This window comes from Rhinatrema bivittatum, chromosome 15, assembly GCF_901001135.1.
Source record: "Rhinatrema bivittatum chromosome 15, aRhiBiv1.1, whole genome shotgun sequence".
Classification (NCBI taxonomy): Eukaryota; Metazoa; Chordata; class Amphibia; order Gymnophiona; family Rhinatrematidae; genus Rhinatrema; species Rhinatrema bivittatum.
The window spans coordinates 2,162,479-2,179,872 of NC_042629.1; the positions used below are offsets into that span (position 1 = coordinate 2,162,479).

A 17,394-nucleotide genomic window follows, 5' to 3' on the forward strand; every position below is an offset into this window, starting at 1 on the left:
TGGAGTGCCCCCTAGTCCTTCTATTATCCGAAAGAGTAAATAACTGATTCACATTTACCCGTTCTAGATCTCTTATGATTTTAAATACCTCTATCATATCCCCCCCTCAGCCGTCTCTTCTCCAAGCTGAAAAGTCCTAACCTCTTTAGTCTTTCCTGTTCCATTCCCCTTATCATTTTGGTCGCCCTTCTCTGTACCTTCTCCATCACAACTATATCTTTTTTGAGATGCAGCGACCAGAATTGTACACAGTATTCAAGGTGCAGTCTCACCATGGAGCGATACAGAGGCATTATGACATTTTCTGTTTTATTCACCATTCCCTTTCTTATAATTCCCAGCATTCTGTTTGCTTTTTTGCTTTTTTGCCTGCCACAGCACACTGAACCGACGATTTCAATGTGGTATCCACTTTGACACTTAGATCTCTTTCTTGGGTGGAGCTCTTAATATGGAACCCAACATTGTGTAATTATAGCATGGGTTATTTTTCCCTATATGCAACACCTTGAACTTATCCACATTAAATTTCATCTGCCATTTGGATGCCCAATTTTCCAGTCTCACAAGGTCTTCCTGCAATTTATCACAATCTGCTTGAAAAGCATGGGTCCCAATACAGATCCCTGAGGCACTCCACTGCCCATTCCCCTCTACTGAGAAAATTGTCCATTTTTTTTTTAATTTTAATTCTTTATCAATTTTTTAACACAAATATTACAAGAAAACTCTTGTTCAAAATAGAAAAAAGAATTTTACAAATCAAATATCCAATATTCATTAATCTATAAAGCCTCTTCTTTTTTCAAGTAATCCACAATATTTCAATGAATACTGATCTAATTGTTAGAAATTAGTAATACAATCATAAACATCTTATTAATCAGTAATTGTTAAAGCAGTCACTACAGCGGTTTACTATTTATATCAGGGTTGCCTAAATCATAAATTGGAGGAGATGGACTACCAAACATTTATACCAAAGGTAATTTATCGCTTAAAAATAAAGATAACTGAGAAGAAGTAAAAAACCATGATTCACCTTTATATTTTACGTGACATTTACATGGATATCTTAATAAGAATGTTCCTCCAATCTGATTAACCTTTGATCTTAATAACAAAAATTGTTGTCTCCTTTTTTGTGTCTGTCTGGACACGTCTGGGTACACCCTAACTTTTAAGTTAAAGAATTCAGCAAGACGATGCTTAAAAAAAAGCCTTAGTACCCAGTCTCTGTCAGGTTCCAAAACAAATGATACAATTAGAGTTGTTGGTTGTACCAATTCCGTGTCAGAAGACTCTAATACGTGTGAAATATTCAAATTTTCAAGTATTCTATCCATAGGTTGTTTAACCTCTTGACCTTGATCAGGTCCTGCTTGTTTTTTATATGGTTTTAAATAATATATTTTTGCAATTGGAAGAACCATTCCCTGTACGTACCAGGATCAGTCCAGGACACCTAGGATCAGTCCAGGACACCTGGGTTGTGACTCCGCACCAGTAGATGGAGACAGAGCAAAACTTGTGGGCGGAGCCATATATGCCCCTGTGCCAGTCACAGCCCCTCAGTCTTACTCTGTCTCCAGTAGATGGTGCAGGTCCGGTCACAGCCCTGCCTGCCCTGATTCTGGTAGTTAGTCAGGGTTAGGGTTTTTCTTTTGTGATCAGTTCTTGAGCCTAGTTAGTGGTTTTTTTTGCCAAATTGGGGTTTGTTCTTTTTGATTGAAGAGTCAGATCCCGGCTGCCCTGCCTCCCAGGGGGGTTGAGAGGTCCTGAGGGGACTACCCCCCCTGGTCGAGGCCGCTGCTAGGGTCGAGGACCCGGCTCCACAAGTAGCAGCGTCAGGGGTGACACCGGGGAGCCCGGTTCACTCACCCCTGCAGGTACAGGGCTCCAGGACCCGGGACAGCGACAAGCGTCAGTAAAAAAAAAAAAAAAAAAAAAAAAAGGTTTTTGCTTTTGTTTTGTGTTCGGCCGGCTCTCCGTTTTCCTTGCGTCGCCGCTCGCCGCTCCGTTCGAGGGGGGTGCCGCTTGCAGGGGGGGAGGGCGCCGAATTAATTAATTAATTTCTATTTCTGAAGCGCGTCTTGGTCTTCCCGCGTTCGCCGGCGGCCGCGCGGCTCCCCATGCCGGGCCTGCGGCTCGGCGCGCGCGCGCCTACCTCGTGACGGTTTTTTGTTCTTCCGGCGTCCCGGGCGGGGAAGGGCCGTCCGGGACCCCTCGGGGGTCTCGCTCCCGGATCGCGCGTTCGCCGCCGCGGGTTGGAGGCGCCATAGGTAGGCCTCAGGACCGGTTCCCGCGGGAGTGGCGGCCATTTTGGCACAGAAAGAGAAATCGCGCGGGATGCGCCGGGGGATTCGGCCTTGCCTCCCGCGTTTTTTCCCCGCTGCGGGGCGCGGCTGGAGGGGGCTCCTCAGAGGGGCTTCGGTCCGGGGAGGTTTCCGGGGCCGATTCTTCTGGGTCAGGTTCTTTCTCGCAGGACTTTGCGCTATTGCTACGCAAGGTACTTGGTACTAGCGTAGCAAGCGCAGCCGAGGCGGGGATCCCTACAGAGGGTCCCCACAAGCTTACTCCACTGACGAGGGCTGCGGAGGGCGTCCAGGAGCCCTCAAGGGGGAATCGGGCCCCTCGGGGCATGCCGCAGGAATCGGATTCGGAAGATTCCCCCGTGGAGGTTACTGATTTTCCAAAGAGCCCCTGACGGGGGCCGAGGAGGCGGCGGCGGATGGCTCCGCCCAGCCCAGCACGGGAAAGGGAGTACAGACCATGGAAGGGGATGACCCCAAGGTAGTCCGACTGTTCCACAGGGAGGAACTATTGCCCCTTATTCCGGCCATCCTCCAGGAGCTGGGGATAGAGGCCCCACCTGTGGTGGTCCGCCAAGAGGCCAACATGGATCCTGTTCTGCTGGGCCTTACGGGTCCGGCAGTTGCCTTCCCGTTTCATTTTCTTCGGATATCTTCTTCTGCGCAGGGGATACTCCGGAATTAAGATTGGAGGTCAGCAAGGCCATGATTAAGCTCTATCCGCTCCCAGAGGAGGCGCTGGACCTTCTCCGTCTTCCAAAGGGGGATTCAGCGGTCTCCGCGGTGACAAAGATCTACTATCCCGGTCACAGGAGCTACGGCACTCCGGGATATCCAGGACAGGAAGTTGGAAGTGCAGCTTACGAAGATTTGAGGTATCCGCCCTGGGGTGCGGGCCGCCATCTGCACTAACTTCGCTATGAGAGCTAGTCTGCGCTGGGCCCAGGACCTTCGGGCGAAGGCGGGCCTGTCTGCGAAGGAGGCTTCTCAGGCAGATAGGTTGGAGGCGGCGATAGCATATGGAGCGGATGCCCTGCATGATCTGCTGCGTACATCCGCTAGGTCCATGGTGGCGGCGGTGTCTGCGCGTCGTCTCCTATGGCTGCGCAACTGGGCTGCGGATGGTTCGTCCAAGGCTCTCCTGGGGGGCTCTGCTTTTCAAGGGGAAATTGCTGTTTTTGGCATGGAATTGTGTGATTTGATGTTTTCTCTGGAAGAGAACAGGGCATTTAAACTGCCCGAGGATAGACCAGATCGTGGTCATCTTTTCCTGCCAGATCCCGGCTTCGGGGACCCAGGACATCGCCCCTTCAAAGATCCACCGGCCCTTTGTGTAGGCCGTCTTCCTCTCGGAACCTTCAGTGGTAGCAGTCCTTTCGGGGAAACGAGTCTTCGCCATGAAGTTCGAATGGTCCATCCCTCGCCGCACCTGCAGCACGTCATTCCACAGGTTGGAGCGCGGTTAACGTTATGTTTCGGGGAATGGACCATAGTGACGTCGGACCAGTGGATCCTCGACGTGATAAGACACGGCTACGAGTTGGTTTTTTGCTCGCATCCCAGCGTACAAGTTTCTGGTCTTACCCTGCAAGGACCCCAAGAAAAGGGCGGCGGTGCTGGACTCCATCCGACGATTGGAAGGCTTGGGGGCCATTTCCCCCGTCCCTGTCGATCAGCGAGGCAGGGGCAGGCACGCCATTCACTTCGTGGTTCCCAAGAACGACGGCACGTCACGGCCAATCCTGGCTCTAAAAGGGGTAAACAGATGCCTTCGTGTTTCCCACTTCAAAATGAAGACAATTCACTCGGTGATAGCGTCGGTGCGTCCGGGCGAATTTCTGGCGTCCCTAGATCTCACAGAAGCGTACCATTCACATGGGCATCCTGCAGGTTCTGCAGTCTAGGAAGGCACTACCAATTTCGAGCACTCCCTTTTGGGCTCGCGACCGCTCCTCGGACATTCACGAAAGCGATGGTGGTAGTGGCAGCGCGGCTCCGTCGGGAAGGACTCCTGGTTCATCCTTACCTGGACGACTGGTTGGTCCGGGCAAAGTCAGAGGATCAGTGTCGGCGGGCGGTGGCCAGAGTGTTACAGCGCTTGCAGTCACTAGACTGGGTGGTCAACTTCAACATGAGTCAACTGACTCCCACTCAATCCTTGGAATCTCTGGGAGCCGTATTCGACACGAAGCGGGGCTAGGTGGTCCTATCTCAAGATCGGATATGCAGGCTGCAGTCTCAAGTGCGGCGTTGGTTCGCCCTCAGCCGCCCGCGAGTGTGCGATTACCTGACGGTTCTGGGATTGCTGGCTTCAACGCTCGCGTTGGTACCCTGGTTTTCTACCTACCGCTCCCATTCGCGGGCCAGGCGCGGTCCAGCCTGCTCTGGTGGCTGGATCCCAGTCATCTGTCCGGTGGAGTGTCACTTCTTGGGCCCAGGTGGACGATGGTGACCACGGATGCCAGTCTCTCCGGCTGGGGAGCAGTTTGCCTAGGGAAATCGGTGCAAGGATTTTAGTCAGTCGCAAGCCCGGTGGCCTATCAACCATCTGGAGACCAGAGCGGTCCATCTGGCTCTTCAAGCCTTCCTACCGGTGCTCTGGGGAAAGGCAGTCCGAGTTCTTTCGGACAATGCGACTACAGTGGCCTACATCAATCACCAAGGCGGGACGAGACGTCCGCGGGTGGCACGGGAGGCGCAGTCCTTGATGGCTGGTCGGAATACATCCTCAACAATGTCGCAGTGTCTCATATTGCCGGGGTCCACAACGTCCAGGCAGATGTCCCCGCCTGGATTCCGGCGAGTGGGAGCTGGCGGGAGAAGCGTTTCTCCTCATCTGCAGGAAGTGGGGGGGTTCCCCACATGAATCTGATGGCCACGTGGCACACCGCGAAGGCTCCGCGATTGTACAGTCGGCGTCAAGAGAGGGGAGCAGAAGGCGTCGACGCGTAGGTGCTTCCCTGACCGACGGTTCTCCGTGTTTCCTCATGGCCCATGATCGACAAGATGCTGCGGCGCATAGAATTGCACCCGTTCAACGTGATCCTGGTGGCGCTGGAGTGGCCGCGCCGCCCGTGGTTCGCAGACCTCTTCAAGTTGTCGGTGGCGGCTCCCCTTCGTCTACAGGGGTTCACGGGGCTGCTTCATCAGGGCTCCGTCTGTTTGGAGGATGCGGATCATTTTGTCTCGCGGCATGGTTTTTGAGAGGAATCGGTTGCAGAGAACAGGTTACTCGGCCGCGGTCATAGCTACGCTGTGGAGTTCCCGGAAGCAGTCTATGTCCCTGGCGTATGTCTGGGTATTGGTACTCTTTGAGGAATGGTATGTTGAGCGGGGTTTGAACCCCACTGTCGCTGCCGTTTCCGATATTCTGGTTTTTCTCCAGGCCGGGCTGGCCAAAGGCTTCGCGTGCAGTTCGCTACGGGTCCAGGTGGTAGCGCTTGGTTGTTTGCGAGGGAAGGTCCGGGGAGCCTCCCTGGCTCTTCACCTGGATATCGCCCGTTTCCTGCGGGGGGGGCTAAACACCTCCGTCCTCCCTTGCGTTCACCTTGTCCGTCTCCGCCGTAGGCTCGGCACCGTTGGAGCCCTTGAAGCGCGCTACGGTCCAAGCTCTCACGTTGAAGACCGTATTCCTAGTGGCGGTTGCTTCGGCACGCCGTGTTTCGGATTTACGGGCGTTGTCATGTGTTTCGGATTTACGGGCGTTGTCATGTAGGGAGCCGTTTATGCGGATCTCTGACGTAGGGGTTTCCTTACGGGCTGTTCCTTCGTTTCAGCCTACGGTAGTGTAGGTTTTTCACGTGAATCAATCAGTGGAGCTTCCCGCTTTCTCGGTCAGGGAGTCTTCGGACCCGAAATCGAAAGAATTGCGAAAACTGGATGTGCGGAGGTCACTTCTTCACTATCTAGAAGTCACTGATCCTTTTCGGGTGACGGATCATCTGTTTGTCCTGTTTTCGGGCCCACAGACAGGTTCTGCGGCGCCTCGCACAACGATCGCCCGTTGGATCAAAGAGGCCAGTGGCTCAGCGTACCTAGTGCGGATAACTTGCGCCAGTGGGTCTCAAGGCTCATTCGACGCGGTCCCACGCTGCGTCTTGGGCGGAATCTTCTCAGGTGTCGCCTCAAGTGATTTGCAGGGCGGCTACCTGGCAGTCATTGCATACCTTCTTCACACATTATCGGTTGGATGTTCAGGCTACTGAGGCCGGAGGGTTTGGAGAGAGGGTATTCCGAGCGGGACTCTCTGCTTCCCACCCTCGGTAACTTAGCTCTGGTACATCCCAGGTGTCCTGGACTGATCCTGGTACGTACAGGGAAAGGAAAATTAGTTTCTTACCTGATAATTTTCGTTCCTGTAGTACCAAGGATCAGTCCAGGATCCCGCCCGCAGTGCTACAATCAAATAACGGAGAGTCCGCTCATAGTTCTTTAAGATTACAGCTCTCTGCTTGTTTCTTTCGCTCTCCCGGTTGGGGAGTCTGGTTCCCGTAGGGGTTGATATTGTTTCCATTTAAGTGGCGTGTTTTGCTAGTTGGCTATGGTTGCCTTATTGCTTTCTACTTTGACATTACGTATGACTGAGGGGCTGTGACTGGCACAGGGGCATATATGGCTCCGCCCACAAGTTTTGCTCTGTCTCCATCTACTGGTGCGGAGTCACAACCCAGGTGTCCTGGACTGATCCTAGGTGTCCTGGACTGATCCTTGGTACTACAGGAACGAAAATTATCAGGTAAGAAACTAATTTTCCTTTTCCTCACCACCAAATATTTCTTAAACATGTCTTTGGGAGACATATATGGCAACATAGGAATATTTATAAATCTTAAATAATTTTTCCTATTAGCATTTTCCAGGTTTTCTATTTTTATTTGTAAAAACTTATTTTCAGTTATCATCATGTCTTGTACTGGTTTCCATTTAACACTTTCTATTTTTACTTTCTCCATTTCAATTGTTACTTTTCTAGAATTTTCTAAATCAATTACCCTTTCTTGTATTTTATTTATTTTATTAACAATTGGGTTTATCTGTGTAGTCATGGAAACACTCAGACTTGAAATAGCTTCCCAGTTCCCTGTACGTACCTGGATCAGTCCAGACAGTGGGTTATATCCCCCGACCAGCAGATGGAGTCAGAACAGAGTTTGAGAGCGTCAGCATATAGAGTAGTGCACCCTCTGCTGGAGCCCAGTATTCTTCTGACTCCAGCAGATGTGAGTGGGGGGATCCACTAGCTCCCCCAGATTGACAGGGTTTCTTCATTTTTGGTTATTTCTTTATTTTTCTCCACAGTATTTCCCTGTCTTATGTTTCTCTTCATTTTGGATCCTTAAAATTAAAAAAAAAAAAAAAAAAAGTCTTTTCAATTTTTGAGGAGGCGTGTGTCTGTGGCTCTGCCTTCTCTATTCTGTACTCCTTTCCTCTTCCGTTGGGGTAAGTGGAAGTTTTTTGAGTTTCTTTCTCCACAGGTTTGCTTCTTTTTGGTGGTGCCCCGTGGATGCCGGTGGTTCCGGCCGCTCCACGCGTCGTTTGTGGGTCCCGCGGTTCGCAAGCTCCGCCCGCGGGTGTGTGCTCAACTGAAAACGGGGGTTTTCCCCCGCAGTTCCTGGACCCCTTCGGCGGGTTGTTAGGGCCATTCCAGGCCCCCCTGCGGCACTAACTCGTTTTTGGCTCCCCCCCCTGAGGCTTTTTTCCCGGTGCTGACATGCCGCGTTCCTCGAGGTGTGAGGCCTGCGGCGAACCGGGGAATCAATTTCTGAGGGAGGGGCTTTGTGAGCGGTGCTTCCCCGACGGGGAAGGCACCCTACAGTCCTCCGGTGCGATTTCAGACCTGCCTCCTCCTCAGCCCGGGCGGCGCGGGCTGGCCACGACGCCGCCTTTGGCGGGAAAGGCGGCCATTTTAGGGGGACAGCGTGAGACGGACTCGCTCCCAGATGCAGACAGGATTGGTTGCACTGGCTCTCAACAGCCTTTGCCCCCGGCGGGGGGTTTGCCCGACCGGGGTTCCCAGGACGGTCCCCCCCAGGGATTCCAATCAGCTCCCCGTTTTTCTCACCTGATTTTATTCTAGCAATGCACATGGCTTATTTGCAGGGTATGGGAGCGCAGGCGCCGAATCCCCTGGGAGCCCCTCCCCCCAAGATTCCTAAACTTGCTGTTGGTCTCACCGCCTCGCCCGTTACGCCTGGATCCCTGCCGGGTCCCTCTCCCGTGCCACCCCGGCGTACCACGGGGGCGGCTTCGCCGGTGAGAGATGACTCCCCGGAACCCCCGGAGGCGCATCCGGATGGACATACGGAGGGGGACGACCCTCGAGCCCTACGGATTTTTCAAAAAGAAGAGCTGGATGGGGAGACGGTGACGTCACGAACCTGAATGGCGGCCTGAGCCTGTAGCTCCGGAGTGCCTCACGCTAACATTGCAGGGAATCGGGCACCATCCGCTCTTACAAGCACCTAGTCGACAATATCGAAACCCCGAACTCTCCTGGACATGGCTTCTAAACGCAAAGGACCGGATTTGAGGCAGTTTTCCTACGCTAAGGGAAAAGAGGAAGAAGGGCCGGTGGAAGGCCACGCTATCCCAGACGCCAGCGCCGAGGTGCTGGAGGAGGGCGACCGCTCCGAATCGGAGATGGGGCAGCGAGACACCGCAATGCCTACCCGAGATGAATTCCGCCGCTGGTTCCAAGATCTTCGGCAAGACATGAAAACCAATAAACGGGAGATGATGGAGAGAATGGCGGAACTAAAGGAGGACATGGCGGACATAGGACGCCGGGTAGATGAGTGCGATATACGTCTGGAGGGCCAGGAAATGCGTTTGACAAAGCTGCAGGAACAGGAGGATGCTCTCAGTAAAAATTATGCAGAGGTAATCGCAAAACTGGAAGACCTGGAGAATAGGAATCGCAGATGTAATCTGCGATTCCGAGGCGTCCCAGAGACAGAAGCATATGCGGATTGCAAGGCGGTGGTGCGATCTCTATGCCGTTTCTTCCTTGCGCCAGAGATGTCGGGGGAAACGATAGACCCCCAGCCGGACATAGCGATTGAAAGGGCGCATCGCACCCTGGGCCCCCGAGGCAATAACCAGCCCAGAGACATAATAGCGTGCTTTTTACGCTTCCCCATTAAGGAGAAAGTTCTCTCGGTGGCGCGCAAACAGCAATCATGGCAGTGGGAGTCCCACCAAATAGCGGTGTTTGCAGATATTTCCTCAATCACCTTAAAAAAGAGGCAGGAATACCAGCCTGTAACAACAGTGATGAGACGTGAGAAGCTCAGATACCGCTGGCTATTTCCGTCGGGTCTAGCAGTAACCATTCAAGGCGTTACATCTAAGGCCCTAAGTGTCTCAGAAGCGGCGGCCATTTTGACATCCTCCGGCTTTCCAGTTCAAGTTCCAGCGCCGCAGACGCAGCGAGAGAGGTCGGAGGTACGAAGATGGCAGCGGGTGGATAATGGCGGCAAGCGGCTACGACGGAATGCAAGTGGCCAGCATTTGGGAGCCGGGGAGAAAAGCGGTGGCACCTGACGGGACTTCCCTGATTGATTTGACTAGATGAGTATTTCTGCAAGAGTTTGCTGGGGGATGAGGCTCGAGGGCGAAGGCGCACAATGTTGGAAACATTCACAATGGTTTGTTTGCTATTGGCCGGATGCACGTTGCACCGGGGGACATGTTCACCATATTTGACTTATGTTGGATTAAAAACTGCTCAGTTCCTTTATTCTACGCGATGGAAGGCACTGGAGTTGCAGCGGTCCGCCGCAGGGACTTCACTTGTCTCATCTGCTCCGGCAGAGGCGCCATATGGCTATGGCGCACATATTCAAGGGGGGTGGGGGGGAGGGTGAGGGATTTGGGGAAGGGGAGTATATGGCTCAATGGGTTGGCTTTTTAATTTAAGCTATTATATGTTTGCCTAGGAGTGAGGGGAGTAACAGTGTTTGGGATTGGGGAGTGGATGGGTATGTGGGAAAGGGTGGGATCAATGAGGTGTTTAAATGTTCTGCTTGGGCCACTAGTGCCTACAACCTACTTAACATGATGGCGCTGCATCTGTATTCTCTTAATGTTAAGGGACTGCATACCCCGCGGAAAAGGCATTTACTCCGTCGTGAAATACAGTCCATAGGCGCCAAGATTATTTGCCTACAAGAGACTCACCTAACCAAAAGACATGAACATTTACTTAACTGGCCTGAGTTTACTCATAAGGTTTTTTCTGCAGCCAGGCTGAAGGCTAAATATACGGGTGTTTGTATACTTTTCTGCCGAGGGGAGGATTATGTTATTCGCAAGCAAATAGGGGATGTGAATGGGAGATATGTCCTTGTCTGCTTTGACTATCAAGGGATCACCTATACCTTGTTGAATGTTTATGCACCAAACGGTCATCAGAAAGATTTCTATACACAACTTGATGAGTTACTAGACAAAGAAGGAGAGGGACACCTAATAGTTCTGGGAGATTTTAATATGACTCTAGACCCCCATAAAGATAACTCCAAGGGAGCACAGGAAGGGTCACGCCCTCACAGGCGGAGACTAAAGGTTCTTATAGACAAGTGGAACCTGATAGATCCTTGGCGACAGCAAAATCCAACGGGAAGAGATTATACGTTTTTCTCTGCTGCTCATCATACTTATTCCCGTATTGATTTCTTTTTGCTTGATAAACATCTGGTAGATAGCATTGGAGATGTAGAGATCAGAAATATTACGTGGTCTGATCATGCTCCCATTACTTTACATCTTCTGGGAAAGCGCGACGCCACAGGCATTAAGTCCTGGAAGTTAAATGACACTTTATTAAGGGATGACAGTTTTCGCCTGCAGCTGATTGCTGATATTCAGGAGTATATCACTCATAACACAGGGGTGCCCACACTGATTTGGGACTGTCTTAAAGCGGTCCTGAGAGGTAAATGTATCTCACAGGGAGCCCATCTGAAACGTTCTAAGTTAGCGCAGAAACAGCAGATTCTCCAGAAAATTGACCGCCTAGCAGGGGAACACAAAAATACGCTATCGAGAGCTATTTATGCCTCCCTACAACAGGCCCGGGAAGAATTGCAAACGTTAGCCTCTGCAGAACTGACAGATAAATTAAAAATGTTGAATTTAGAAAGGTACGCTTGGGGTAACAGGGCTGGGAAACTATTGGCCAGGTTTTTAAAACGCAGGCAAACGCAGAATCAAATTTTAGGGATCCAGACTGCCGGAGGCGACTTGTTGACTTCCCCCCCCCCCCGATATTCGCCAGAGGTTTCAGGAATTTTATGGCACCCTATATTCTGCTGAAACCCATATAAAGGATGACCAGATACAGGGATATCTTGGAAATGTTCCCCTTCCTGCTTTAACGCCAGAGGAACAGAATAGGCTAGACCAGGCGATCTCACCCCTGGAAATCCAGTGGGCTATTAAGGATCTCAAGGCTAATAAGGCTCCGGGCCTTGATGGCTATACGCCTCTTTTTTACAAAACGTTTTCAGATTCTCTAACCCCTTTGCTACAGGAACTATTCAATTCCCTTCGGGAGGGAGATCCCCTGAGAACAGGATCTAATGAAGCCGGAATTACCATTCTGGGAAAACCAGGTAGAGATCCTACTCATTGTGGGTCTTACCGGCCCATCTCCCTTCTCAACATTGACCTTAAGCTTCTTGCTAAAATTATGGCGAATCGGATGAATAGTGTTATGGGGAAACTGGTACACACGGATCAAGCGGGGTTCATACTGGGGAGGATGGCGGCAGACAACATCCGCAAAATAGTTGATCTGATAGGGTGGGCCAGATGTGAAGGCGAGCCGATGGTCTTACTGTCGGTTGATGCGGAGAAAGCCTTCGACATGGTGCACTGGCAGTTCCTATTTCAGACTTTGAAGGCTATGAACTTTGGGGATAAATTCTTAACTTGGTTGAGGCTCCTGTATACTAACCCCACGCCGCGAGTAAAAGTCAATGGCATTTACTCTGATGCATTTCATATCCAGAGAGGAACCAGACAGGGATGCCCCCTATCCCCGTTATTATTTGCCCTGTTTCTGGAGCCGTTGGCCATCACGGTACGGAATACCCCCTGGATACGAGGGGTTGAGGTGGGGGAAGAATCCTATAAGATGTCCATGTTTGCGGACGACATTTTGTTTACCCTGACTACACCGTCAACATCGCTGCAAGGGGCCTTAGAAGCCCTCAGTAACTTTGGTGCGGTTTCAGGATTTAAACTCAACATAGATAAGTCTGAGATCCTCAATGTGACATTAACTAGCTCTGAGCTCTTGGACCTCAAACAGCGGTTTCAGTTTAGGTGGGCGCTCTCAAAAATAAAATACTTGGGAGTATATATTAGTAAAGACCCAGCAGAGCTGTATCAGCTGAATTACCCGCCCCTTGTTCGCAAAATCTTTTCGGATTTAGACCGCTGGTCTGAACTATATCTTTCTTGGACGGGGAGAATAGCTTCGGTAAAAATGAATGTTCTTCCCCGACTTGGATATTTGTTCCAGGCGCTACTGATTCATATTCCTGATGTCATAATAAATGGGTGGCAGAAACGTATATTTTCCTATATCTGGAAGCGGAGACCTCCGAGGGTGTCCAGAGCAGTCCTATGCAGGCCTAGGACACGGGGAGGCTTGGGAGTTCCTAACTTGCGATGGTATTGGGTGGCGTCCCAGATCAGGGCTCTCTTTGATTGGCACAGATTAAAAGAACAGAAACAATGGGCTGTGCTTGAACGCGTGATGGCTGGAGTACCCTCCCTTAATTCCTTGATTTGGCAGCAGAGGAGTACGCGCCCCATTATGGACCACGCTCTTACCTCGACTATTCTTATGTTGAAGGTTTGGGAACGATGGAGGATACCGTTGGCAGGAGATAGACGGTACTATTATAGCTCTAGCTTTCAAACGAACTCCAGATTCCCCCAGGGTATGGTATCTAAAACTTTTGGAGAATGGCATAAGAAGGGACTTAGGAACTTTGGCCGGTTGTGGAGGCTTGACGGGCTTATCCCATTTGCCACTGTACAGACGGATTATGACCTACCATCGGGAGATATATTTTCATATTTACAAATCAGACACTTTTTTCAAGTGGAAAAGGTGGGGGGGGGGGATCTAACACTTGGCAAAACGCAATTTGAGTCTTGGTGTGATCAAGCGGACACACTGAGAAAAGCTATCTCGCAGGTTTATAATTACCTTAATAAGGACCCCAAGGTTAAACCAGCCTATCAGCAGGCTTGGGAGCAAGATTTGCAAAGACCCCTATCGGAAGAAACCTGGGATGAGATATTCTCTTGCACGAAGACAGGTTTACCTTATTCACAGTTGCTAGAGAACCGGTATAAAGTATTATTACGCTGGTATTACACACCATCTAGATTACACAAGTTCAAGTCCACTTATGATAACAGATGCTGGAAGGGGTGTGGGGAAGAGGGTACATTTTATCACATGTGGTGGACCTGTCCCTATTTGGTAAACGTCTGGGATGATGTGGCTATCCTTCTCAGAGCAGTGCTGGGGATTGAGTTAGTCCTCAAGCCAGAGCAAGTGTTACTGAATCTTCCGTTTGATCTGTCTAAGATACAGGGAAAATTGGTTCATTATATCTTGTCGGCTGCGAAATGCCAGATTGCCCTGGAATGGAGAATGCCTGGGCCTATAGCTTTTGGGAAAATTCACAACCGGCTGCAAACCCTCAGTTTATTGCATGACAGTGTTAGTAATTTCCGAGCATGTGAAGTAGCCTCAGCTCGGAAGGTGTGGCAACCATATAGAGATTGGCAAGCACGACAGCGACCATCGGAATCCACGCTCCCATAATATTCTTACCGTCTTTTTCAGAATTTTAGTATTTCCGGTTTTCCACCTACACAGCCTATACCTCATTTTTACACGCATATGGAGGAAGGGGAGGGAGGGGGGAGGGGAGAGGTACTTAAAGTCAAGTGTGTTAGTGGACAAAGGACCACTGGATGGGCGATAGCTTGTTTTGATAACATCCTATGTTGTATCTTGTTTGCTTGTATTTGACAAAGTTGTATTTTCAATGCACACTTCTAATAAAAATTTTCAATTATAAAAAAAAAAGAAGAGCTGGATGAACTCATCCACCATATTATTCAGGAGCTGGACCTCGACCCACCTCCAGATCCGCCGATCCCTGTGGCTCCTGCCGTCGCCACCTCTTCTCGCAAAGGGGATCCAGTACTTGCTGCCCTCCGTCCTAGGGCAAGGGCTTTCCCTATCCATGAGTCCTTCCTACAGCTTCTCACCAGGGAGTGGGACACTCCCGAGGCGTCCTTGAAAGTCACACGCACCATGGAAAAGCTATACCCGCTCCCTGAGGATTTTTTGGATCTTATCAAGGTGCCCAAGGTGGATTCAGCGGTGTCGGCAGTGACCAAGAGGACGACCATCCCGGTCACGGGTGGAACGGCCCTGCGGGATACGCAGGACCGTAAACTAGAAACCTTCCTCAAGAGGGTCTTCGAAGTCTCCGCCCTAGGTATGCCGGCCGTGATGTGCAGTTCGCTCGCGCAAAGGGCCAGCTTACTCTGGGTACAGCAGCTTCTCACCTCTCAGGAGTTGCCCCCCAAAGAGGCCGCCCAGGCGGACCGTCTGGAATCTGCCATAGCATACGGGGCGGACGCCTTGTATGATCTCTTTCGCGTAATGGCGCGGTCCATGGTTTCGGTTGTAGCAGCCCGACGGCTCTTGTGGCTTCGCAACTGGGCGGCGGATGCTTCCTCCAAGTCGAGCCTTGGCACCCTCCCCTTTCGGGGGAAGTTTTTTTATTTGGAGAGGACCTGGATCAGATCAAGTCACTGGGGGAAAATTCGGTGCATCGGCTGCCGGAGGATAGACAGCGTTCCTTCAGGTCATTTTCTTTCGGTAGAACCAGGGCCAGGGCATAGCGACGTTATAGGTCTTACCGGCAGTCCGGTTCCAGGACACAGCCGACAAGATCCCAGCCTTGGTCTCGTTCCTTTCGTGGGCGGAGGCCCGCGAGAGAGGGTCCAGGGCAGGGAAATCCGCCCACAAAGTCCTCCCAATGATGCCAAAGGAGCCCACTTCTCACTTCCCTGGATCGGAGGCCGCCTCATGGACTTCTACGAGGTGTGGGCAGTTATCTCCACGGACCAGTGGGTGCTGGACACCATAAGAGACGGTTACGCCTTGGAGTTTGTCCGCCCCCCGAGGGACCGGTTCATCTTCTCCCCCTGCGGTTCGGATCTCAAGAGGATAGCGGTTCAACAAACACTAGACCGACTGCAGGAAATAGGGGCCATCGTTCCCGTCCCCTTCGACGAGGTGGGCTTGGGCCACTATTCCATTTACTTCATCGTTCCCAAAAAGGACGGTTCCTTTCGGCCCATCCTGGACTTGAAGGAGGTAAACAAGGCCCTCAGAGTCAGCCGGTTCCGCATGGAGACTCTTCGATCAGTGATTGCCGCAGTGCCCAAGGGAGAATTCCTCGCTTCACTGGATCTCTCAGAAGCATACTTGCACATTCCCATCCTGCCGGCTCACCGGCGGTATCTTCGCTTCAAGATTCTCGGTCAACACTTTCAGTTCAAGGCGCTTCCCTTCGGTTTGGTGACCGCACCTCGGACCTTCACAAAGATCATGGTAGTGGTGGTGGCGGCCCTCCGCAAGGAGGGTATCCTAGTACATCCGTACCTAGACGACTGGCTGATTCGAGCAAAGTCCTTCTCACATGGTCAGACCTCAGGGGCCAGAGTAGTACAATTCCTACGCTCTCTGGGCTGGGTGGTGAACCTTCCAAAGAGTTCCCTTGTGCCCTCGCAACACCTGGATTTCTTAGGAGCGAGCTTCGATACCCGGCGGGGTATGGTGTTCCTGCGCCAGGACAAGGCGCAAGCCCTGAGGGAGTACGTGTCTCGGTTTTCGGCTTTGGAAGAACCAGCTGCCTGGAATTATCTGCAGCTCCTGGGAGTAATGGCCTCCACCATCGACATGGTACCCTGGGCGTTTGCACACCTGCGTCCACTGCAGGCGTCCCTGCTATCCCGTTGGAAACCAGTCTCCCAGGAGTATCAGGTGATCCTGCCGCTTCCACCATTAGCCAGGAAAAGCCTGGATTGGTGGCTTGTTTCCTCGCATCTGGCTCGGGGAGTCTCGCTCGAGGTTCCCAATTGGGTGGTGGTGACCACCGATGCCAGCCTCGCGGGATGGGGCGCCGTCTGCAAAAGAAGCGCCATGCAGGGGACTTGGACGCCAGAGGAGGCAAAGTGGCCGATCAATCGCCTGGAAACGAGAGCCGTACGTTTCGCTCTCCAGCGTTTTCTTCCCCTGGTGCGACACAGAGAGGTGAGGATCCTCTCGGACAACGCCACCACCGTGGCCTACATCAATCGTCGAGGGGGGACAAGAAGCAAGCATGTCTCCCTCGAGTCAACTCCCCTGATGGAGTGGGCGGAGAGCAATCTCGTCCGGATAGCGGCCTCTCACATCGCCGGGGTGGACAACGTTCAGGCGGACTTCCTGAGTCGTCAACAGCTAGACCCTGGCGAGTGGGCTCTCTCTGACGAGGCAATGCATCTCATCGTCCGTCGTCGGGGGACTCCACGCCTCGATCTAATTGCGACCTTTCTCAACGCCAAGGCTCCACGCTTCTTCAGCCGCAGAAGAGAGTGCGGCGCGGAGGGGGTGGATGCCCTCGCCCTTCCGTGGCCTTCGGATCAACTGCTCTATGTGTTTCCTCCTTGGCTTCTGGTCGGCAAGGTTCTCCGCAGGTTGGAACATCATCGAGGGACTGTAATTCTCGTCACCACGGAATGGCCCCGTCGGCCATGGTTCGCAGATCTACTTCAGATGACGGTGGACGGCCCACTTCGCCTGTCCCATCTTCCTCATCTTCTGCGTCAGGGGCCGGTATTTTTCGAGCAGGCAGAACTCTTCTGTCTTGCGGCCTGGCTTTTGAACAGCGCCGTCTCTGCCACAGAGGCTACCCGGAGACAGTGATCTCAACGATGCTTCGTTCCCGCAAGCCTTCGACCTCCGTCGCTTACGTTCGAGTTTGGAAGGTCT

General features: G+C 51.9%; 1 protein-coding gene across 1 annotated transcript in view; it reads left to right on the top strand.

Annotated features, from left to right (window-relative positions):
- LTN1 (listerin E3 ubiquitin protein ligase 1) overlaps nucleotides 1–17,394 on the top strand; it is a 745,678-nt gene that overhangs the window by 21,276 nt on the left and 707,008 nt on the right. The window lies entirely within an intron of this gene.